Here is a 25777-nt window from a genome sequence, read left to right as displayed (position 1 = left end):
ATGGACATTGCCAAGATCAGCAAGAATGATTGCAGGAGCTGCAAAGCAGGAGCTTTCATGGTCCTGTTGGCAATGAAGGCCCCCAGAAGCAAGCAGAAGCAGAAGCTGATGGCTGGGGAAGGTGGAGATGGTGCTGGTTCCCAAGAAAATGCCTCTAGGATTCCAAGGGAAAATAAAAAAGGAGTACAAGTGGTAACAGCAAAGAAAAAAGAAAGGTCCCCTGACTCCCACGGATCCAAGGACAAGCCATAAGGGGATTTGGGAACGGTGAAGATTAAGGATGGAGGTCAAAGCAACTTGAAAACAAGGAGAAGCAATCTAAGAAGGAAAGACAAAGGTCAGCACAAAATGGAGACGAAGAAAGCAAAAATAAAACCCTCATCCAAAATCCCCAAGACATCATCCAGGAGAATAAGGAGATGGCAGACAAGTAGGAGTTGTGAGGGGTCTGTGGCACAGGTGCATAACCAAGTGGGGAGCATCCTCATGTCTATGGGCTGGAACTACATTTTTAACTCCAGTCTCTCACAGCAAAGTCTGGCCAGCCTCAGGGGCTGGATGCTGGACAAGCTGGTGAGCCTTAAGGGAGGCTGGTCCTATATGCAAGTATATCCTGATCCCTTGACCTTACCCTACTTCTCCTAACACAGAATGTTTTCTACAGATGTGCTCAGTGGGTAAGTGAGTTTGTGTGTGTGTGTGTGTGTGTGTGTGTGTGTGTGTCTGTAGTTGTCAAAGCCAATGTGCCCAAAGACCTCAGGACTTCGCATTACCCTGTTCTACTTTGTCTCTGACAGGTCCTCAGGATTTCTCCTTGGTTTCAGTTTTACCATTGTGCTTTTTTTTTAAGAATTTGGAAAAATCATTAAAAAAATCTTTTAATACATTTGTCTAACTGAACATTAGAGCTCAACAACACAGCACATTATAAAGAATCACTTGCTTGACCTCATGATCTTTTGGCTGATGATGGGGAGCTGTGACTTGCTACCACCGCCCAGAATTGCAAGAGAGTATCATAACACAGATTATGAGCTATGAAAAAATCAAAATTAAAACTGTGAATGTGGCTTCTATTGAATATGTATCACATCTGTTCTGTGTATCAGGCACAGGAATGGGAACACAGGTAGCCCATATGCACATGCAAGTGGAAACACTGGGAGGCCTACAGGGTCTGCACACACAGGGTTTGGAAAGAGAAGAGGAAATCCATGGGCTGGGATAGATACAGAAATTATAGCCATAAGTGACTACATTAGAATAAAACACTTAAAATCAATCATCACAATTCCCTTTCAACAATTAAAAAGAAAAAAAAAAACATGAAAGTACATACAATAAAGGCAAGCAAAAAGATAACAGCAGATATGAAATGCTATTTTTTTGGTTTTCTTTATACTCAGAAGATTAACCCTACAGTAAGTAAAGAGTTCAACAAGTAGTATGAGGAGAAAAAAATTCCTCAACTACAGAAACAAGGGCTGTAAACAATAATCAAAGCTCAAGATGTCAATTTCACTCCTATAGATTACATTTTAGATGCTCTGTTAGTTATGACAGATCAGGAAAAGCATGGTATTTGTCTTTTAGGGACAGGTTTATTTCACTAGGGATAATGGTTTCTAGTTGCACCCATGTTGATGCAAAAGACAGGGTTTCATTTTTTTTACCACTGAGTAGTATTCCATAGTGTATATATGCCGTAATGTGAAATGCTTATTAAAAAGTCCCACAAACACGGATATATTTTTAATGTTAACAAAATGAATAAAAGTAATTAAGGAAACACAGGGAAAGTAACACTAATGTCCAGTTTCAGGTATTAAAACAATTCTTTACAGAGAATATAGCCTAGTCAAGATGTTAGAAAAAATTTTTGTAAAACTCAGGAGTAAAAATTGTACCAGAGACAAAAATCAACTACACTTTGGAAATCAAATTCCCACAACACAAATATAAATTTCCCAAATCCAATATAACAATTATAAAATAGGAAAACTCCAAATTAAACTAAGCAAGTTGAAACATAATTTGAAGATTACCAATAAATAAAAAGTTACAGATACAAAATTTCAGTTATAGAAATACAAAATATTCCAAACATTTAAGAAAAAAAACAGACACACATATTTCCCAGACATACTAGGGTAGAAATAAGCACAGAATATTTTCACAGTTTTTAGAAAGCCAGCATTACATTGATTATGATGCAAATTGATCAGAACTTGAAATATGAATTAAATATAAGCCTGTCTTTTAAAAACACATGCATTTCTCCTGAATAGTTTTATAATAAATGATATACAAATGAAAATAAAATTAATAACAAGTGAGATATAAGAAAAAATGTAAGAGGCAGTTAACATTTTGAACAAGCCATGTAGATTGTCCAGGTAGTTGAAAAATTCAAGAAAATCACATGACCATTTAGATTGAATGTTGAAAAGCATTTAAAAAATTAGCATGTAATTAAATAAAACTTGCTAGTTTTTTAGTAAAAATAAACTGTGGCTTCCTTACTCTGATCAAGGTGTTTAAAAGGATCCTACAACAAACAACACAATTAATACGGGATCATTGACAGATTTTTCCCTGAAGAAACCTAGACTGGCTGACTCCACTGTCTCCAACTTCATCTTTTTTTATTCCATCCGCATTTACTCCAAATAGAATTAATATATTTATACTGGAAAGTCAGGCATATGAAATTCACACATGCACTTGTCTTCATTAGCATAGAGTTAGCCTAAAATCCTCACTGTGGCCCTGCCCTGCCCTGCCCTGCCCTTCCCTTCCCTTCCCTTCCCTTCCCTTCCCTTCCCTTCCCTTCCCTTCCCTCCCTTTCTTTTTCTTTTTCTTTTTCCTTTTCTTTTTCTTTTCTGTATTTTTGTCTGCAGCTTCTTACTGGAGGAGTAGTCAGGGGAGAGGGAAAAAGAACAAAAGGAAAAAATAAGGTGTAAAGATCAATTTCTAAGCAATAAAATCTCAGGATATTGGAGATCTTTATTTAGAGAGAATCCATAACATCTAAAAGCAAAAACTGACAAATGGATTGAACGAGATTTCAGGAAAGACCGATATTTTTAAAATCCACTAGATTACCAAGCACTGGCAAGAAACAAATAGAAGATATTAAAGGTCAGTAGGCAGAGTCGAAAACATATATTGACAGGAGAAAAAAACAAAAGGCTTCAATTATGTGATGCCTTTAAGCATTCTTCAAATCAATATTAAAACATGATACAAATGGCCCAACAGAAAAATGAGCAGAAATATGAAGACAAAGAGAAAGTCCCTAAACCAAGAAGCAGAATTTTAACTCACCTGAAGCAGGTGACTGCTAGCTGCATCCAGGATCTGCCTTCCAGAAGCACAGGGTGACCCCGGGGCGACCCCAGCTGGTGGCAGGTGCACCAAGGGGCAAGGATCCCGGGAGGAGGGGAGGGAGCCCCTTCCCATCTCATCTGATTCACTGGGAGCACAAACCGGTTAGGGAGCCACGCCTTGGAGGATGCTGATTTTGGCTGCGTCTTTTGTGATGCTGTGTGCACCCCTGTCCAACCAGGCACGGTGATGTCATCACGAGGGATCTTGATGCCACAGTGGTCTTAGAGTTCCTTGGTGGAACGAGGTCCCAGGAGAGGGCAGCACTACCCCGAAGCTCCAGAGCCCAGTCGGGGTCTGTGCTCTCCACTTTTGCGCCCTAGGGGTTGCCGGGCACCCAGGAGCTGAGGACCTGGACAAGGTGAGTCCCGACAGGTGGTAAGCAGAACCTGTGGAAGCTGCCCGGGACCCCTGACCCCTTCTCTGGCACCCGGGACCCCTGACGTCCGGCCCCATCCCTGGCATCCGGGACCCCCAACACCTGGCCCCTTCCTGGGCACTCGGGACCCCGACACCTGGCCTCTTCCCTAGCACCCAGGACCCTCAATCCCTGGCCCTCCCTAGCACCTGGACCCCCGACCACCTCCCTGGCACCCATGACACCCGACACCCGGCCCCTCCCTGTCACTCAGGAACCCAGACACCAAGCCCCCTCCCTGGTACCAGGGACCCCTGATGCCCAGTCCGTTCCCTGGCACCCGGGATCCCAATGTCTGGCCCCCTCCCTGGCACATGGAACTCCTGACGCCTGGCCGCCTCCCTGGCACCCTGGAACCCCGACACCCAGGCACCTCTCTGGCACCCCAGACCCCTGACACCCAGCCCCTTCCCTGGTACCTGGGACCCCCAATGCCCGGCTCCCTGCTGGGACCTGGGATCCCGAAGCCTGGCCCCCTCCTTGACACAAGGGACCCCTGCCACCCAGCCTCCTCCCTGGCACCTGGGACCCAGACGCCTGGCCTCTTCCCTGGCACCCGGGACCCAGGACACACAGCTCCTCCCTAGCACCCATTACCCCCGACACCCTCCCTGGCAACAGTGACCCCCAACACCTGGACCTTCCTGTCACTTGGGGCTCCTGACTTCGGGCCCCTCCCTGGCACCCTGGATCCCCAACATCCGGCCCCTTCCCTGTCGCCCAGCCCATTCCCTGGTACCCAGGACCCCTGATGTCCGGCCCCTCCCTGTCACTGGGGAACCCTGATGCCCAGCCTCCTCCCTGGCACCCAGGACCCCTGAGCCCGGCCCTTCTCTGTCACTCTGGACCACAGATGCACGGCCCCCTCACTAGTACCTGGGACCCCTGATGCCTGGCCCCCACCCTGGCACCCAGGGCCCCGGAAGCCTGGCCCCCTCTCTGACACCCTGGACCCCCGATGCCTGGCTCCCTCCTTGACTCCCAGGACCAGTGATTTCCAGCCTCTTCCCTGGCACCCAGGACCCTGGACACCCAGCTCCTCCCTGGCACCCTGGACCCCCAACCCCCTCCATGGAACCCATGGCCCTGACACCCAGACCTCCTTGTCACTTGGGATTCCCAACTTCCAGCACCATCCCTGGTACCCAGAACCCCAGACACCCAGCCCCCTCCCTGGTACCCGGGAACCTGACTCCCAGGCCCCTCCCTGGCACCCAAGACCCCCAAAGCCTTGTCCCCTCCCTGACACCTTGGACCACCTACATGCGGCTCACTCCTGGGCCCCGGGATCCCTGACACTGGCCCCCTCCTTGACTCCAAGTACCAATGATGCCCGGCCTCTTCCCTGGCACCCGGGGCCCTGGATGCACAGCTCCTCCCTGGCACCCAGGACCCCCGACCTCCTCCCTGTCACTCAGGACTCCTGACGTCCAGCCCCCTCCCAGGCACCCCAGATCCCCAAAGCCCAGCCCTTTCCCTGGATCCTGGGACCCCCATCGCCCGGCTCCCTCCTGGGCCCCGGGATCCCTGAAGCCTGGCCCTCTCCCTGGCACCCGGGACCCTGGACACCCCGCTCCTCCCTGGCACCTGGGACCCCCAACCCCCTCCCTGGCACCCGTGATCCCTGACACCCGGGCCCTCCTGGTCACTCAGGACTCCCGGCTTCTGGCCCCCTCCCTGACACCCCGATCCCCTATGCCCAGCCCCTTCCCCAAAGCCCAGCCCCTTCCCTGGCATGACCCCCTCCCTAGCACCCTGGATCTCTGATGCCTGGCTCTCTCCTGGGCCCTGGGATACCCAACACCTGGTCACCACCCTGGCACCCCAGACCCCCAACACCTGGGCCCCTCTGTGGCACCCCTGACACCTGATGCCCAGCCCCTTCCCTGGTACCTGGGACCCCCATCACCCAGCTCCCTCCTGGGCCCCTGGATCCCAGACTTCTGGCCCCCTCCTTGACACAACATACTCCTGACTTCTGACCTCCTCCCTGGCACCTGGGACCATCGATCCCTGCCCCTCCCTGGCAACCAGACCCCAACACCCGATCCCTCCCTGTCACCTGGGACTTTGGACCCCCTCACTGGCACCTGTGACCCCTGATGCCCCACCCCTCCCTGTCACTGGGGACACCAGATGCCCAACCCTGTCTCTGATACCTGGGACCCCTGATGCCTGGCCCCTTCCCTGGCACCAGGGACCCTGAAGTCCAGCCCCCTCCCTGGAACCCCAGACCCCCAATGCCAGGGCCCCTCTCTGAAATCCTGGACACCTGATGCCCGGGCCCCTCTCTGGCACCCCGCACCCCCAATGCCAGGGCCCCTCTCTGAAATCCTGGACACCTGATGCCCGGGCCCCTCTCTGGCACCCCGCACCCCCAATGCCCAGCCCCTTCCCTGGTACCTGGAACCCCCATTGCCCAGCTCCATCCTGCACCATGGGATTCCTAATGCCTGGCCCCCTCCTTGACACCCATGATCCCCAATGCCTGGCCCCCTCCCTGGCATCCCCGACCCCAACACCCGGCTCCCCCATTGGCCCCGGGATCCCGACACCTGGCCCCGTCCTTGACACCCATGACGCCATGATATCTGGCCTCCTCCCTGGCACCCAGGACCCCTGCCACCAGGCCCCCTCTCTGGCACCCCAGGCCCCTGATGCCCAGCCCCTTCCCTGGTACCTGGGACCCCCATCACCAGGCTCCCTGCTGGGCCCCGAGATCCCGGACTCCTGGCCCCCTCCTTAACACCTGGAACCCCTGATGCCAGGCCTCCTCCCTGGCACCTGGGACCCTGGACGCCCAGCTCCTCCCTGGCACCCAGAACCCCGACCCCCTCCCTGGAACCAGTGACCCTGGACACCCAGCTCTCCCTGTCACTCAGAACTCCTGACATCCAGCCCCCTCCCTGGCACCCCAGATCCCCGACACCTGGCTCCTTCCCCGATGCCCAGCCCCTTCCCTGGTACTCAGGATGACCGATGTCTGGCCCCTCCCTGTCACTCATGACCTCTGACACCTGGCTCCTCTCTGTCTCTCAGGACCCCAGATGCCCGGCCCCCATTCTGGTACCTGAGACCCCCAATGCCTGGCTCCCTCCAGGGCCCCAGGATCCCTTTCTTGACACCTGGGACCGCAGATGCCCGGCCCCTTCCCTGATACCCAGGTCCCATGAGGCCCAGCCCCCTCCCTGGCACCCTGGACCCCTGACACCCAGCTCCCTCATGGATCTGGAGATCCCCAAAGCCTGGCCCCCTCGTTGACACCTGGGACCACAGATGCCCGGCACGCTCCCTGGTACCTGGGTCCCCGAATGCCTGGCCCCCTCCCTGGCACCTGGACCCCAACACCCGACCACTCCCTGGCACTCAGGACCCCCAACCACCTCCCTGGCACCTGTGACACCCAATGCCTGGCCCCTCCTTGTCACTCAGGACCCCAGACACCCAGACCCCTCCCTGGTACCTGGGACCCCTGACACCTGGCATCTTCCCTGGCACCCAGGATCTTGATGTCAGGGCCTCTCCCTGGCACCCCAGGCCCATGATGACTGGGCTGTCTCTGGCACCCCAGACCCCCAAAGCCCAGCCCCTTCCCTGGTTCCTGGGACCCCCAACACCCAGCTCCCTCCTGGGCCCCAGAATCCCAGAAACCTGGCCCACTCTTTGACATCTGGGACCCCTGATGCCCGGCCTCTTCCCTGGCACCCGGGACCCCAACTCATGGCCTCTTCCCTTGCACCTGGGACCCTCAATCCTGGCCCCTCCCTGGCACATGGAACCCAATGCCCTACCCCTCCTTGGCACCTGGGACTCCCAACCCCCTCACTGGCACCCTTGACCCCTGATGCCAGGATCCTCCCTGTCACTTGGGACACCAGATGCCCAACCCCACCTTTGTAACTGGGGCCTGACTCCTGGCCTCTTCCCTGGCACCCAGTACCCTTGATACCCAGGACCCCTGATGCCCGGCCTCCTCCCTGGCACCTGGGACCCCAAAACCAAGATACCCAGGACCCCTGATGCCCGGCCTCCTCCCTGGCACCCGGGGAGGAGAAAACAGTGTGCAATACATTGCATGCATTGCAGTCCATGTTTAGCTAATTAGTAAGAAAGACAAAACAGGGCCTGAAGACTGGAGCTGGCCTCACCTCAGCAAAAGGCCAAGACTTATGCTGCTGAAGAGATGTCTGAGTATACCACACACTCTCAACATCAGGCAATGTGTCTCCATGACTATGATGAATCAACACAAAAGATTTTGTGTAATCATGTCTCAAAAACGAAAAGGGGACACATTCCAAATCCTGAAAATGCCCATTATGTCCCTCTTGTCATTTCCATAACTGATTGGTTCTTCTTATGAATTAGCTTTAGTTCCACTCCATTCTCTCTGCCTCCTAGATAAGAACTATTGGTATTATCGGGACAGAATAAAATTAACTTCCTCAAAACATCCAATGCAGAGAAGCTTCTTACTTCCTTAAACATTAATCAATATATGTGAAACAAGCACGAATCCATTAAGAAATTCTTTGGGGAAGCAGCCTCTGAGTGATAAACTACACAATCATGTATGGCCTGCTGTCATATTTATTACTCTAAATATTTATACCTCTTTGGACAACAGCTGTCATACTGATGGTCTTTGGGAAAAGTGGTCTCATAAAATATTTTTTGTCAGTTTTGGCAACACAGTACAATAAATAAATATGTAGCTTAAAAGTAAACTTACAGGAGGAAACAATAATACTGTCAATATCAAACAAAAATCTAAAGAAAGTTATAAAGTTGAATATGAAATTCATTGGACCCCTGAAAGCCAAGGGATATTTTAATTTATCTTCTCAGTAAATCAAAGTCATAGAACACGTACTAATAAACAAGTTGTTTGAACACTAAAATCTCTGCACAAGAAAATGGGGACAAATACCAAATACACATTTTATCACACTACAGGTGCAAATGCTCAATTTCATAAGCCTTCTCCACAGGGAGTCTTACCCTCTCAGGTGGCTTCACTTGGCACACATTACACTCTGAATACAACTCCCTGGAGCCAAAAACTGCTGGGTCCTGAACATTTCAGGTCTGGTGCTACTTAGCTAAAGTGGTTTTTCCTTGGCTTCTGTCATACCCTTCCCCCTTCTCAAGTCTGAAAAAATCAAGTTGCATATACGAGCATCTGAGTAACTGACTGCTATACCTCCCAGCAATGGAAACTGTGGTTAGAAGGAAATCTGAACGTCCCAAGGGCTTAGAGATACAGACAGCAGGCAGGTGTACCAGGAGTTTCAACCCAGCTCAAGTCAGCTGCTCCCAGGAAAAGACTCAGGGCCAGGGACTGCCCCCAGTGACTCAGGGGCTGGCATTCACTAGGCATTCCTGGAACGAGGCATGTTGGACATCCTGCGCAGGCAGTTTTAGGAACCAAACAAGAAAAAGAAAGGAGGGTGGGTGGAGATGACAGCACCCTGCGAAGTTTGCAAAGAGGAACATTAACCCAATGACATTCCACTGTCCACGCTTAAGGAGCGTAAAATGAGGAGAGGCGCACGGATATTTTGCACTGGAGGGTCGGGTCTGCTTTTCTCTGCTTTTCCTCTCTTGTAATATGTTCACCAAAGTACACTCTTTAAAGTGTCATGGTGATGCCTGCTCTGCCCCTGAACTCTGCAAGTTCAGCATCAGATGCCACCCCCAATCCTTGCCCGAAAAGCTGAGCAAAGTAAGACTTCCATTTCTGACTTGTAAAGTGCACGGCTGGGGAGAAAGGAGGACTGATGACCCCCGACCTCATCGCCGCGTGAACGTCACAGCGTAGTCCACTCTCCCCGACCTCCCTCCGTCCTCTCCAAACAACCTGGGGAGAGGCGGACTGCACGCACGGAGACGGAGAGGAGGCTCTGGAACGAGCCGAGGTCACTGGTGCAGGGACGGGGCCTGTCGCCCGTGTCCGGAGCCGGCCCAGCCCTCAGCGGTGGGGTCCACAGATGGAAGAGCTCACTGGGGGGAAGTCCAGGTCCGTCTGTAGCTGGTTCTGCAGGATCCATCCGCCCACGGCCCCTTCTGGGAAACCTGGCTCCACACACTCACCACTTCCCGCTCCCGAGGTCCGGGGCTTCCTCTTCTCAGAGCTGAGGAGGCTGAGCCACCGCGGGACGCTCTGCCCTCTACAGGCTGGACACCACTAGGACACAGGGATCTCGCGAGATTACAAAGTAGACCCGCCACCCTCACCGGGGCCCCTGATTGGACAGTTGCCAAGCTGATGGGCGTTCGGGACGACACAAAAGCCGTAGCCAATCAGCACGCTCCCTGGCACAGTGGGCGTGGGGAGGCTGTTGCCGGGCGACGGGAGTGCTGGGCGGGTTTGGGGTCTGAGGCCGCCCCCTCCATTGCCTGAGTTCCAGGTCGGGTCGCTGTCACCTCCGTGTTCCTGCGGGGCTCTCCGGACACTGAGAGTTCGCTGTGAGCTGCAGAAGCCGGTTTCAGGTGAGTCACCGCTAACTACGGTGCATGTACTTCTGGTCTTGTGTTTCTACATATTCCCCAACGATTTCTCTTCTGGGAAGTTGTACATGTGTGCAATGTTCATTTGAACAAAGTTTAAAGATATAGCATAGTGAATCTTCTTGATTCGTTTTTCTTCTAGATACGTGTTTTCTAGTCTTTTGTCCTTTAATATGATTTCCTATTTCTTGCTGTTAGTAATGACAGGTTTTTAAAGACCATTTATTTGGAAAGCAGAGGGAGAGATGGGAAGAGGGGGAGGGAGAGGTCTTCTGTCCACTGGTCACTCCCCAGATGGCCACAAGGCCAGAACTGGGCCAATCCAAAGCCAGGAGCCAGGAGCTTCTTCCCCATCTCTGATGTGGGTGCAGGGGCCCAAGGACTTGGTCCATCTTCCACTGCTTTCCCAGGCCATAGCAGGGAGCTGGATCAGAAGTGGAGCAGCCGAGACTCGAACCAGCACCCATATGGGATGCTCTGGCAATGACATTTTACCCAGTAATCTTGTTACCCTCACTTGTCAGTTGTATGTGGTTTGGGATTACATTGATTGCCTGTATGTAATGGGTGTTATCTGGGTATATTGACAGGGTTACTGGTTTATTTAAAGGTTGATGTGTGTTTTTATTGTTCAATTTCCCTGTTAAAGAGAGATGGGGGAGAAGGCAGGCATGTCTGGGTCTGTTCCCAGGGGAAAAGCTTTCCCTGATCTTGTATTAAGTAGTTTGTTGTAGGTCCGTTTTAGACTGTCTTGATCATATACAGGAAATCGCTGTTTTTGCAGTTTTGCCAGAAGTTGATTTTTTTTTCTGCCTGGATACTGAATTTTATTTTACACATTTTAAAAATGCTTTTTAACATTTAATAGAAATGATTGTGTAATTGCCTCACTTTTTCTACTTACCTGGATGATTTACAGGTTTTGTTTGAGAATGTTGAATGCTCTTCACATTTTAGTGTGTCTTGCTTGTTATTGATCTATTATGTTTTCCTGTATTGTTGTACTCATATAATAATAATTTCCTTATGATATCACCTATTTATGAAACAGATGCTGTTTAATTTTATTTTTAATCAATATCCTGAAGTTCTTTGCATCATAGATACAACACTGACTTCCCAAAAGCAATTGAAATATATCCTCCGTTTAGTTCCAATTGGAGCTTGTTTGGGAAATTTCATTTTTTTTTCTTTCTTAAAAGTTTGGAATATTCCATATGTCTGGACCCAAAATTTGTTTGTGGAACTTTTTTCTTGATTGATTTGGCTTCTTAAAAATTGGTTCAACTTATTAAATTATATAGAAATTTTTCTATTTCATCTTATATTTGTAATTTGGGAAACTGACTTTCAAAATTTAGCAGATTTTGATCTCCGGAGTCAAATTTTTACTTTTATGAATTTAGGAAAATCCTTAGTATTAGTAAGTTCTATAAGCTCTATAAAGACTGGTTCTGTTTTCATTTCCTGCAACTAGTTTATTTATTTTCTTACCTTTTTTTTATATTCTTAACTTTTAAAATATGTTTTTCCTTATATGTTTCTGTAGTACTTTTATGACTACCAACGTTTTTTTTTTTTTTTTTTTTTTTTTTGGATAGGCAGAGTTAGACAGTGAGCGAGAGAGAAACAAAGAGAAAGGTCTTCCTTTTCTGTTGGTTCACCCCCTAAATGGCTGCTACAGCCAGTGCACTGCGAAGATCCAAAGCCTGGAGCCAGGCACCTCCTCCTTGTCTCCCATGTGAGTGCAGGGCCCAAGCACTTGGGCCATCCCAAGTTTGGTTTCAGTGTCCTAACATATTCACTTAAGGATTCAAATTTACTCTAAGCACTAACTTATCTGTGTTCTCTTAATTTTCTCATTTGTTTCCAAAACCTGTAAGTGTAGACCCTGTCTGCCCCAGTATCTCCATCCCCAAGTGCCTGCAACCATGTCAGCCTTTGTGTATTTCCAATCCTGTGCCTGAAACCCCATGTGTTTCCTCCAATGTCATTCTTCATAGAACTGTGAGCTCTCTCCACTGTCATATGTTGTCATTTGTAAAATCTCTGTACTCCATGTCAGCTCTCGAAAGTCCTACTCCTTGTGCCTAAAGCATGTTCCTTCATGAGTCTCCATCCCCTGTGTCTCCAGCACATTTTTAAAGTACTTATTTGAAAGTTACATAGACAGAGAAACAGAGAGAGGTAGAGACAGACAGAAAGAGCTTCCATCCACTGGCTCACTCCCCAAATGGCTTCCATGGCCAGGGCTGGTCCAGTCCAAAGCCAAAAGCCAGGTATCTGGAGTTTCTTCTGGATCTCTCACATAAGTGGCAGGGGCCAAAACACTTGGACCATCTCCCACTGCTTTCCCAGATCATTAGCAAGGATCTGGATCTGAATGGGAGCAGCCAGCATACAAACCAGCTCCCATATGGGATGCCAGAATCATAGGCAGTGATGTAACCCACTGCATCACAATGCCAGCCCCTCCATCACGTCTTTCCTTGAGTGTCCATCTGTGCCTGAATCCCTAGCCAATTGTCATGTCCTCCAGCCCCTCTGCATGAAGCCCTGATCTCCCATCAATTATCTGCTTCGCTACTCCTATTTTCCTACTACCATGGAGTGACTTCATTGCCTGTGCCTCCAGCTCATGGCAGGCTTTAGATACCTCTCTGCACTTTGCTTGAAGTCATTGTCTTTCTTAGGCATATAGAACCCCTATGACTGTAGCCTAGGCTTTTCTCTTGTGTCTCCATGCTATAAGTCTACATCCTAAGTATCTCATGTGTCTTCATCTCCTGTTCTCTTCCCAGGGTCTCCACCCACTTTGAAGGTTTGGTTATGTGGTTAACTATTGAAGAACAACTTGGTTTTATGTGAGTTTTAACCATTGTGAATAAAGCTGCTATATATATTTTCATGTCAGCTTTTATCAAAGCATATATTTTCATACCAGCTGTGAAAATATATTGGAACATGTATGGTGTATGAGATGGTGTTGGGTTTTTGATAACATGTCAAGATGTCTGATAAAGAATCTGTCCCACTATGAGTTCTCACCAGTAATGAATTTGATGTCCTGCTACTCTATCCTTGCAAAGCATTTGTAATGTGTATTTTTTAAATATGTTATTTATTTACTTGGCAGTTACAGAGAGGATGGGGTGAGAGAGAGAGGTCTTCTATGTGCTGGTTCACTCCTCAATTGGCTACAGTGGCTGGAACTGTGCCAATCCAAAACCAGAAGCCAGGAGCTTCTTCTGGGTCCCCCAAGCAGATGCAGGGGCCCAAGGACTTGGGCCATCTTCCACTGCTTTCCCAGGCCATAGCAGAGAGTTGGATCAGAAGTGGAACAGCCAGGACTCAAACCAGTGCCCATATGGGACACCAGCACTGCAGGTAGTGTCTTTACCCACTAAGCCAAAGTGCTGGCCCATAATGTGTATTTTTTAAGTATAATCATCCTGATACATAGTGTGTCCATTTTGTTGCTGTCTAAATGTGCTCATCTTTAATGTATGGTACATTTCTTTTTCCTTTAATTCCCTAATATTCAGAATGGTTTATATGCTTATTTGAATACATGTGTTATGAGTGTGTGCATTTATATATTCTTTCAATATATTTTAAATATTTATTTTAGTTATTTGAAAGGCAGAGCTACAGAGAGGCAGAGGCAGAGAGAGAGAGAGAGAGAGAGAGAGAGGTCTTCCAACCACTAGTTCATTCTCCAGATGGCTACAATGGCCAGAGCTGTGCCAATCTAAAGCCAGGAGTCAGGAGCCAGGAGCTTCTTCCAGGTCTCCCATGTGGGTGCAGGGTCCCAAGAACTTGCACCATCTTCTACTGCTTTCCCAGGCCATGGCGAAGAGCTGGATTGGAAGTGGAATAGCCAAGACTCACACTGGCACCCATATAGGATGCATGCACTGTAGGCAGTGCCTTTACATGCTATACCACAGCGCCAGCCCTCATTCAATATTTAAGTTGCATTTGTTTTCTTGTTCCTGAGTTTTACAAGTTCTTGTTAAGTTTTACATGCAGTTCCATCAAATACATATTTTTTCTTTTTATTAGATTTATTTATTTATTTGAAATAAAGAATTATAAAACACACAGAGAGAGAGAGAGTTAGAGCAAGAGAGACCTTTCATCTGTTGGTTCACTCCACAAATGACCACCATGGCTGTTTCTGTGCCAGACTGAAGCCAGAAGCCTAGAACTCCATCTGGGTCTCCCATGAGGGTGGTTGGGGACCAAGCCCTTGAGTCAACCTCTGCTATTTCCTGAGGCTCATTAGCAGGGAACTGGATGGAACATGGATTTGAACTGTTGCTCATATGGGATGTCAGTGTCATAAGACATGGTTTAACCTGCTATGCGACAATACTAGTCACTGTTTTGTCTCTTTGATAATAGGCATTCTAACTGAAGTACTTGGTATCTAATTGTGGTTTTTATTTGTGCTTCCTTGTTGATTAATGATGTTGAGCATTTTTTTCCTGTACTTGGCCATTTCTATGTCTTCTATGACAAATGTGCATTTAGACCTATTACCAGTCTTAAAATTTGCTCATTTTTTGTTGATTTTTTAAAATTTCTTACACACACACACACACACACATTCTGGTTATTCATCCCTAACTAGATGTATAGTTTGCAAATATTTTCTCCAATTTCATAGAATGTCTGCTGTGCTGATTATTTTATTTGCTGTCTGAAGCTTTTTAACTTAAAAAATTCCATTTGACTGCTTTTTTCTTTTTTTCTTGCTGTGCTTTGGTGGAAGTACTAGTAAGAGCATTTTGGGAGGGAAAATAAATAAGGTAATTAAAATTGGAAAGTAGGAAGTCAAAATAGCCATATTTGGGACCAGCTCTGTGGCATAGTGGGTAAAGCCACCACCTGCAGCATGAGCATCCCATATGGTCACCAGTTGGATTCTTGGATGTTCCACTCATGATCCACCTCTCTACTAATGTACCTGGGAAAGCAGCAGAGGATAGACCAAGTGCTTGGGCCCCTGCACCCAGGTGGGAGACTTGGATAAATCTCTAGCTCTTGGCTTCAGACTGACCCAGGCCTGGTTATTGCAGCCATTTGGGGAGTGAACAAATAGATGGAACATATCTCTTTCTATGCCTTTCCCTCTTTGTAATTGCCTTTCAAATAAAAAAATAAACTTTTAAAATCAACATTTGCAGATTATATGATGTTGTACCTGGATGAAAGCTAAGCACTACACCAAAGAGCTGTTAGAATTTATAAATCAGTTCAGTGAAATCACAGCCACAAAGTAAGCAAACCAAAACAGTAGGATTTTTATGTACCAAAAATGATCTCATTGGACGAGACATCAGGTTTGAAATCCCATTCACAATAGTCACAAACATGATCCAATATTTAGGAATAAATTTAACCAAAGAAATGAATGATCTCTACAATAAAATTTATAAAATATTGATGAAAGAAATCATCAAGGACATAAAAATTTGAAGACATTTCTTGCTCATGGATTGTAAGATTTATTATCATTAAGAATCTATAGCATCTTAAGTATACATTCAGTGCAATCCCTGTCAATATACCAATGTCATTCTTTATAGAAGTAAAAAAAATCCAAAAATATGCATGAAAAAATACCCAGAATAGCCAAATTAAACTTGAGCAAAAAAGCAAAAACAAAAACAAAAACATGCTGGACAGACACAGAAAGAAAATACCACAGGTTCTCCTTTATATGTGGGAGCTAAAATCGCAAAAAAGAAATGCCTGTATCATTTTTGATGAAAATACAATGTTTTCTCAAACTTCATTTAAAATCTTTGTCAAACTGATAGGAATTATGTACTACTGTAGATTTTTTTTAAATAACACTTGAAGATATTACATAGATTAGTCCTTCCTTGTTTCATTTCTCTTATGGGTATTCATTTTCTAATCTGTTGTGTCCTTTAAAATTGTTTCCTTTTTGTGTCTTCTTTGTACATAGCAATTCTGTTGATTAGATAGATCTCTTTTAAAATAATTTTTAATTTTTTCTTTATTAATTTGAAAGGCAGAGTAAGAGAGAGAGAGAGAGAGAATTTTCTACCTACTGCTTAACTCCCCAAATGGCTACAACAACTAAACTAGGCCAGGCCAGAACCAGCCAGAAACCAGGAACTTCTTCTGGTCTCCCATATAGGTTCAGGGGCCCAAGAACATGGGGCATCTTCCACAGCTTTCCCAGGCTATTAGCAGGGAGCTGGACCAGAAGTGGAGGTACCAGGACTCAAACTGGTGCCCATATGGAATGCTGGCTTTGCAGGAAGTAGCTTTACATGCTATGCCACAATGGCAAGCCCTATATTGATCTTGTACCTAGCAATCTGTGTCATTTCATTTTTCAATAAAGGTTAAGGTATCAGAGTACCTGATTCAAAGCATATTACAAAATTTCAGTAATAACATAAAATGACAAATAGATCAATGGAAGAAAATAAAGTGTCCAGAAATTGCTTCATGTACATTCAGGCAACTGATTATTGACCAGAGTTCCATAGAACATGCATTAAAAAAAGGGTAGTCTTTTCAATAAACAGTTCTTAGAAAACTAAAGTGTGTGTGTGTGTGTGTGTGTGTGTGTGTGTGGTATTAACCTCTTATTATATACAAAATCAACTCAAGGTGGATCAAAAACATAAATTTAAGATTTAAATCTCTGGCTCTGAACTTTCTGAAAGAAAATATAGGGGGGAACTCTTCAAGATATTTGTGTAACATGATGACTTCTTGGATAAGACCCCAAAAACACTGACAACTGAAGAACTAGACAAATGAGTTTATATCAAACTCAGAAGCTTCTACACAGCGAAAGAAGCAATCAGTGAGTTAAGAGAAGTCTGAAAAATTGGGAGAAAATATTTGCAGGCTCCAACAAAGGATTAATATGAGAGTATATCTGTAACTCAAAAATCAATCCAGTTTAAAAATGAGCAAAGAGGGGCTGGCACTGTGGCACAGCAGGTTAACAACCCTGGCCTGAAGTGCTGGCATTGTATATGGATGCCAGCTCAAGACCCAGGTGCTCCACTTCCAATCCAGTTCTCTGCTATGGGCTGGGAAAGCAGTGGAAGATGACCCAAGTCCTTGGGCCCCTGCACATGTGTGAGAGACCCAGAGGAAGTTCCTGGCTCCTGGCTTTAGATTGCCACAGCTCCAGCCATTGTGGCCAATTGGGGAGTGAACCATCGGATGGAAGACCTCTCTCTCTCAGTCTCCCTGACTATCCTCTCTCTATGTAACACTGACTTTCAAATAAATAAATAAATCTTTTTAAAAAGAGCAAAGGACCTGAATAGATAGTTCTCAAAAGTATAAATGCAAATGATCAACACACACACACACACACACACACACATATGCTCAATAATGTTAGCTATCAGGAAATTGCAAATTAATATCACTTCACCCTTGTCACAATAACTATTATCCAAAAAGGAGAGAGCATTAATATGCTGGTGAGGATATAAAAAAGTAGAATTTCATACACTGTTATCAGGAGTGTACATTATACAGTCACTGTCGAAAACAATATTGAGATGTCTTAGAAATCTAGAAATAGAATTTCCATATGATCCAATGATCCCAACACTGAGTATTATTCAAAATACTTAAACTCATTGTATCAAAGAGATTCTACTCCACCATGTTTATAGCAGAACTGTTCACAATAACCAAAATATGGAATCAACCAAATATGCATAATAAGATGAACAGATAAAGACAATGGGATATATAGTCACAATGAACTATTATTCAACTATAAAAAGAATGAAATCCTGTCATTTGTAGCGAAATGGGTGCTACAAATAGAGAACATAACATTGAGTGAAATAAGCCAAACTAAAAGACACAAAAACTGCTTGTTCTCCTTTGCATGTGGAAGTTAATATAAAAAAAAAAAAACTTATTCTGAACACAGAAATGTTAATTGACAGATAGGTGGAAGAGATAAAAGGAATTTGGATTAAAAAGTTTAGGAATATAGCTGTGGTTCATTAATTGTGATAAGTATAATGATATAAGATATTAATAGGGGATAAGGGGCTGGAGGTATGTGGAAATTTGTAGTGTACCACAAAAATCTTGAGGGAAAGATGTCTGTATCTGGAAATATTCTATTAGAACCTTTAAAAATCAAAGATAAATTTAAAATTCCATAAAGTCCAGAAAAAGTAAAAAAAAAAACTTGCAAGTGATGAATTATCAAATGAGTCTAAGATATTTCTAAAAATATCTGTAAAGTATGGTAGCCAGGTGTTGGCCAGCGCCGCAGCTCACTAGACTAATCCTCCACCTGCGGCACCAGCACACCGGATTCTAGTCCTGGTTGGGGCGCCGGATTCTGTCCCGGTTGCCCCTCTTCCAGGCCAGCTCTCTGCTGTAGCCCAGGAGTGCAGTGGAGGATGGCCCAAGTGCTTGGGCCCTGCACCCCATGGGAGACCAGGATAAGCACCTGGTTCCTGCCTTTGGATCAGCGCAGTGTGCCGGCTGCAGCATGCCAGCCATGGTGGCCATTGGAGGGTGAACCAATGGCAAAGGAAGACCTTTCTCTCTGTCTCTCTCTCTCTCTCTCACTGTCCACTCTGCCTGTCAAAAAAAAAAAAAAGAAAAATAATATGGTAGCCAGGAACAGTTGTATTGTGATGGAGTTGGGGACCTCAAAATAACAAAGCCAACCAAGATGGTCATGGGATTCTACTGCTAAGATTGACTTGCACTAGGATGTTAATATATGAGTATTAGTATTAACTACAATTTATAAAACAGATGAAATGGCATGCAGATAATATGAAATAAATAAATGCTGATCACTTTGAAAGATGTGAGCAATTTTGTAGGAGCAATATAGAGTGACCAACAGATAAAATGAAATTGTTGAAAACTAAAAAATTATAATACATTAAGAAGGAATATAAATTAAAAATTTTCACAAAATTTAAATAAAAATCCACATCAAATACCATTATAACCACAAAGGAAAAGTGTCAGTAACTTGAATAACACTATTGATGTTTTCAGAAATCAAAGATAAATGTCATAGTTCTGGAAAAATTCATAATTGCCATCAAATATGATACTTGGAAAGGGAGAATTACCAAATTTGCCTAAGAAGTCTCTGAAAAATTGTATACGTGAAAATTGTCAGAAAAGTTTATGCAACTTTGTGGCCATTGAAAGTTTCTTTAAAAAAAAAAAGCAACCAAGATGGCCTCAAGTTCACAGTGGTTAGATTAGCTTTAAATGGGATACCAAGGATACAGGAGGATCCAGGTGTTATGAAATAAAATACACTGTAACCAGGGTAAGTGACAATTATTTTCTAGAAGTAATAGCAGAATGACAAGCAGACATGAGGGAAATTACTGGAAATGATAACAATTACCTTAAAAACTTACCTTAAAATTACCTTAAAAAAGGAAAATAAAAAAATTTTTCACAAAATGTAAATCAAATGAAGATCATACACTTATCAGAGAAATCTTTTAAAAAGATGGATTTTTAATTCATTTTACTGAAATTTTCATATATTAATGGGAAGTTTAGAATTCCATGAAATATAAAAAGAAAAATGTTACCTGAAAAAAGTGACTATCATGTGGGTCTATGATGTCTCTGAAAACATGTGTGCATGACGGTTGCTAGCACAACTTAGAGAATTTTGATGGACTTCATGACCTGATAATGAACACTCAACCAACATGACCATGAATTCACAGTGGCAGGACTGGAATACACAGGGATATTAAAGAAAAACACAGGTGATGGTAATCTTAAAGACAGTAATAAATATGTTGGATTTTTATGAAATAAAATGATTACTGTGAGTAGAAATGAGCAATTCAGTAGGAGCCATAATAGACAGACAATGAGATATTGGGAAAGCTGGTGAAAAATAGACTATTATAATACTTTAAAAAAGAAATATTTTTAAAAACAATAAAATTATAAGTCAAAGATTGTGCTGTTTATTAGAATTAGCTCAAAATATGTTAGCTTTTAAATCTAGTGAAGTTTAAAGTTCCATAACAATCAAGAAATGCACTAAGTATATTACCTGGTACTTGTGAATAATTACATTTGACAAAGATAGCCCTGAGAAATTTTGTATATGAACATCATCAGGACAACTTATAGAACTTTGAGGAAGATGATGACTCAGCTTCACAGTGTAGGTACTGCCATCAACTAAGATATTAAAGATGTTCATAAGTGATATGTCTAAATTCAAAGAAAAGAAAGTTTAAAAGTGATATACACCTTATGATATAAAATATATTGCCACTACTGTGAAGAGAAATCAGTAGTTTGGTCAGAGCAATAATAAAATGACAAAGATAAAAGAGAAATTGCTGATAAGTAGCTCATTATAATTACATTTAAAACACAACCTTTTCCTGTAAATGTGAATTAAAGATGGTATCAATTAAGGGAATCTGAAAATTTGCCAGTATTTGTAGCTAGTCTTTCACAGCTTTTTTTTTTTTTAAAGATTCATTTATTTATTTGAGTTACACAGGGAAAGAAGAAGAAGAAGAAGAAGAAGAAGAAGAAAGAGAGAGAGAGAGAGAGAGAGAGAGAGAGAGAGGTCTTCCATCAGCTGGTTAACTCCCCAGGTGGCCACAATGGCCACAATGACCAGAGTTGCGCCAATCCAAAATGAGGAGCCAGGAGCTTCTTTCTGGTCTCCCATGTGGGCCATCTTGTACTGCTTTCACAGGCCATAGCAGAGAGTTGGATGGGAGGAGGAGCAGCCTGGACTTGAACCTGCAGCCATATGGGATGCTGGCACTGCAGGTGGCAGCTTTACCCACTATGCCACAGCACTGGCCCCTGCCACAGCTTTTAAAATGCAAAGGTGGGGCTTGGCAGTGAGGTCTTCAGTGGAGAACTCCAGACAACTGAACCTTTCCTTGGCTGTGTTGGAATCGCTTTAGGAGACATCAATGACTCTGCCAAGTATGAGATGTTTACATTTCAGAATGGAGGTGTTCAAATTTTATGCAAATACCCCAAGATTGTCCTGCAATTCAAAATGCAGCTGCTGTCAGGGAGACAAGTCCTCTGTGACCTCAGGCAGACAAGGAGAGTGGAAACATGGTGTCCATTAATGCTCAGAAATTCTGTCAATATCAATTATTCAACAACAGTTTCTTTTGTCGTATATAATTTGGACAGTTCTCATGCCAGATATTACTTGTGCAAACTATCTGTTTTGATCCTCTTCCTTTTCAAGTAGAGATTCTCAGAGGATAATATTTGCATATTTATGAATTACAGCTCTGTTGCCAGGTGAAGTTCTGGTTACCCATAGGATGTGCAGCTCTTGCGGTAGTCTACATTTTTGAATGCATATTTATTTTTTGGCTTACAAAAGAGAAATATCAACCAAGTGTGCATGACCCAAATAGTAACTACATGTTCATAGCAGCAGTGAACACAGCTAAAAATCTACACTGACAGAACTCTCTGGCACCTGGGCATGGCACACATTGGTCAGGTCCTCTCAACTTGAAGTGAGAGAATCCCTTGTTTCCTCGACTAGAGTCCGACTTGACTTGATTGGACCACATCCATCTCCTACTCATGTTTTGTTCATTCTGGACCAGTGACTCTAAAAGGCAGCAGGGTTTGCACAGATTTCCTTGGTGCTGCTGCTTTCTCAGAACACCGTCTTGCAACTAGCTTTATACAAAGCCCATCTCATAAGTACTCAACAAACAGACCTCACTGAAAGGAATCCCTGTGTCTAGGCCTACTTTCAGCAATGCAGTAAAAAAAAGTGTATTTTATTTTTTTCTTTAAAGCACAGTCAGCGCTGTGGTGTAGCAGATAAAGCTGCCACCGGCAGTGCCAGCAGCCCATATGGGTACCGGTTCAAGTCCCCGGTGCCCCACTTCCAATCCAACCCTCTGCTATGACCTGGAAAAGCAGTAGAAGATGGCTCAAGTCCTTGAGCCCCAAAACCCATGTAGGAGACCTGGAAGAAACTCCTGGATCCTGGCTTCAAATCAGTTTAGCTCTGGCCATTGCAGCCATCTGGGGGGAGAACCAGCAGATGGAAGATCTCTCTCTCTGACTCTCTCTCTTTCACTGTCTCTTTCTCTCTCTCTCTCCCACTGCCTCTCTGTAACTCTGCCTTTCAAATAAGTAAATAAATCTTTTTAAAAAATACTATCAGGATGCCTAGTAAAATGTGATCAAGTTTTTATGTTAATCAATTCATTCTCCTTGATTTTGATTCTGTTACTTGAGCTCCAGGCAAAAACAGAAAGTAGGGAAATATTAAATCAAGTAAAGATGTAGAAGGGCTTCTGAAGAAGAGAAAAGATTACATGGATAAAATAATCTAATGAAAATCTTCCTGACAACTATGATTTTTGTCTGACTTAATACCTTCTCACTAAATTATGGACAGGGCCAACAATAAAGCATTGACTTACTGGCCCCAGACCCAGAGATAATAATCTGAGGATCAAAAGAAACTGGCAATGTTTTTTCCCAACACCAAACTTTTCTATTCTTTCAAGATCACCATTTTCCAGAACACACACACACACACGCACACACACACTCATTAAGCTGAATAAGCAAAACTTCTTTATTATAATTTTAATTTATTTTATGGGGCTACCCATGTCTGTTCATGAAATTTAGGATAGAGATGATGTTTTTATTCATTAACATGTAATCAAAATACACCATTGGCACATCTAATCTTAGTAAAATAATAAAAACTTTTAATTGTCAAAATTATAGCTACCTTCTTTTCCCAATTCAATCCTAATACAGGCTGACCATTTACAGGAGAAATGGGATGTGACAGGTACCTGCAGATAATCTGATTTAGTTAAGCTCTCTCTTCACTTACTATGCTAGAAAAGATGGTAATTCACTTGACTTTTGGGATCACTGGCACTTTCTAGTCAGGTCTATAGGTCCAAGACAATCTGTATCATCTCTCCTGTGCACATGGACCACCTCTGTTCCATTACATAAACTTAAGCAACAATTGTTCTTACAAACTCTAAGAATATAGGTCACTTAAAAAAGCCATCTCTTTGTCATTCCACTTTCAAAACACATAGCCAATCAGTCTTGGGCATGAGTCAGATTCAAATTCGACATGGCAGGAGTCACTATTTATGCTCTCCAGATAATCTGAAAGCCCCTCTCTCCTGTTTCATATGAAGGGAGTTGCATCCCCACTCCTTCCCCTTGGAAGTGTGATAGGACACTTAGCACAGTAGCTAGTCTCTGTTTTTGTTTTTGTTTTGTTTTTGACAGGAAGTACAGTCTGTTCCCTGACTCATACACTCCCAATTCTTTATAAACTTGACATGGTTAAATATCTTGAAAATCATGTAACTCATTTCCCCCCCCTCCTCATGTAAGAACTAGATGGTGTTTTATCCTTTGACCTTCAAATCCTTTGTCTAGGACCTCAGCTAACATAAATAGGGAGTCTCATTTTAAGATTCTGTCTAATATGGTTCCAAAACTGCCTCAAATTCCAGAAGTAAGGAAAAATAATTATTTTTTTATTAAATGAGGAAGACCAAATGGTGACAGGTGATTTTTTTTGAAAGGCAAAGAGACATATAGACAGGGAACTCCCTTTGGTTGGTTCACTTCTAAGATGTCCCAACAGCCAGGGCTTGGCCAATACCAAAACTAGGAGCCATGAACCCAATCTAGAAACCTTATGTGGGTGGCAGGAGCCCAAATACTTGAGCCATCACTGTTGACTCCCTGGGTCTGCATTAGCAGAAAGGTGGAGTCAAGAGGCACAGCTGGGCATTGAACTCAGGCATGTTTGGGACATGGGCATTATAAACAGCATCTTACCCTGGGCTAAGTGCTCGCCCTATCAGCAGATGATTTGAATATATTTACAGCTGAAGTGAGATCACCATTTGACCTGTATTCACCTATCTCCAAGCTTTTATTGGCAGCCACATGCTCATCTTTATAACAGTTAAAAATGTGGTAGAGTTGATGATTTTCATGTAGCAGGGATAAAGGCTCAAATCCTAAGAAAACAGATACACTACTCTTTTCACAAAACCAATAATCTTACTTCCACAGAGGACTCTCCTTATAGAATCTACAGGTCAAGAAGAACTCAAGGAGAGGGATATCTGCCTTTCTGGTAATACTATCTTAGGGAACTCATAGGCTCTCAAGAAATAATTAACATCAGATAGGTCAAATAATAGATTTTCCATCAAGGAAGATAGTGGCTCCTGTAAAGCCCCAAATAAAGTGACTCTATGTAGAATGAAAATCAGGAGCTGATTTTAAATCAATACTTTTGTAATATGGAGAAACAATCTAAAATAGAGTCTGCCGGGTTTAAAAGTCTCTAGAACTCTGAATTGTGTTTAATGAGAATCAGGCTTTGACTTCCACAGCATTTGGGTTTGAAATTCCTCTGGAATAGCAGAAATCTTAGTATTTCAACATGACCTTTTCCCATTTCCATGAACATCAGAGACATGCTAGCTATAACACTGTGGAATGTTTTCCCTGTGATTTGCTGTCTTAACATGTTTTTATTTGGCATTTTCAAATTTTAATTTTTCTTTTGCCATTAACTATTTCTAGGGTAGCTTTATAAATTAAAGTTTTGGTATTTGTCCAAGATTTACCTGGTAAGAAAGAATAATTTCTAAAAACTACACTTTAATAAATCTTATCAAAGTTCAGAATATGTTAGGATGAAACCATGCACAAACAGTTTAGTTTGTGGATGATGCTTGTCCTTCATACCCACAGAAAGAACTATATAAACTACACAGATTTGCATTCAGAAGGCATGTTAAAACTAACAGGTAGCATTAACTTAAAATTCTTGGTGGAATATTTGGTGAATATTTTCCTGTGTAATTTCATGAAAGCTCATTTATTTATCTTGCTAATACTACAGTCCAATATTGCTTTATTTCTAAATTCACTTTTATAAGCTATAGCTTTTTGCAAAGATAATAGTAGGAAAACATTTATAAACCACAGATTTTCATAAATTGGCCCCAATCAGATGTTTAGTAGACATACTATTATCTCCAGTTTTTACTCTTTTAAAAAAGCACTGGAAACTTTCATTTTGTTAATATTTAAAAAGGTCTATTTCTTAGATTCTGTGTCCTATGGACAGCTGAAAGAACCTAACTCTGCTTCCTTTCGGTTCTAATTTCTCCCTTGTGTATGTATACTTGAGTGTGTGTTCACAAGTATAAAGAAATGATTATTTTTGCAGCTTCTGGCCTAAATGGATTTAGTCCACTTGCTATAATTCAGTTTACTTCCTTTTAAAAATAGTGCCTCAGTTGCAATCATCTACTCTTTAAAATCTCCATGCAAGCAAGCTTAGTTAATAAATACAGATTAATATAGCTGAATACCAATTCCCACCCTAAGCCCTCTTTC

At 43.7% G+C, this 25777-nt stretch overlaps 1 pseudogene; it reads left to right on the top strand.

Annotated features, from left to right (window-relative positions):
• Nucleotides 1–21808, top strand: LOC100339685 (inducible T-cell costimulator-like; annotated as a pseudogene).
• Nucleotides 21809–25777: the final 3969 nt, after the last annotated feature.

Source organism: Oryctolagus cuniculus, chromosome 17 (assembly GCF_051225735.1).
Source record: "Oryctolagus cuniculus isolate XC-2025 breed Fujian yellow rabbit chromosome 17, ASM5122573v1, whole genome shotgun sequence".
NCBI classification, from domain to species: Eukaryota; Metazoa; Chordata; class Mammalia; order Lagomorpha; family Leporidae; genus Oryctolagus; species Oryctolagus cuniculus.
This window is presented reverse-complemented; position numbering and strand designations above follow the sequence as displayed.